A 517-nucleotide genomic window follows, 5' to 3' on the forward strand; every position below is an offset into this window, starting at 1 on the left:
AAAGAATATATAAAGAAAGTGTGGCACATTAGAGTTCTACTCACCAGTAAAAAAATGATATCTTGAATTTTGCATGCAAATGGATGGAAATAGAAAACACTATCTTGAGTGAGATAACCCAGACCCAAAGTATGCATATGGTATGTACTCACTCATTAGTGGATTCTAGTCATAAACAAAGTTTGTGATCCTAGAGAAGCTAAGTAACAAGGTGAACCCAAAGAAAAACATATATAGATCCTTCTGGAAATTGGAAACAGACAAGATTGCCAGGCAAAAGTTGAGATTATGGGGGTGGGGAGGGGAGAGAGGGAGAGAGAAGGGAGAAGGGGAGGGTTGAGGAGAGTTTGGGGGAGTGGGATGGTTGAGATGAAGGAAGGGTGGGTATGGGAGCAGGGAAGAAGATATTTTAATTAAGGGATCCATTTTGGGGTTGGTGAGAGGCTTGACTCTAGAGTGGTTCTCAGGTGTCCACTGGGATGACCCCAGCTAGGACTCTGGGCAGTGGCAGAGAGGG

This window comes from Microtus ochrogaster, chromosome 19 (genome assembly GCF_000317375.1).
Source record: "Microtus ochrogaster isolate Prairie Vole_2 chromosome 19, MicOch1.0, whole genome shotgun sequence".
NCBI lineage: Eukaryota > Metazoa > Chordata > Mammalia > Rodentia > Cricetidae > Microtus > Microtus ochrogaster.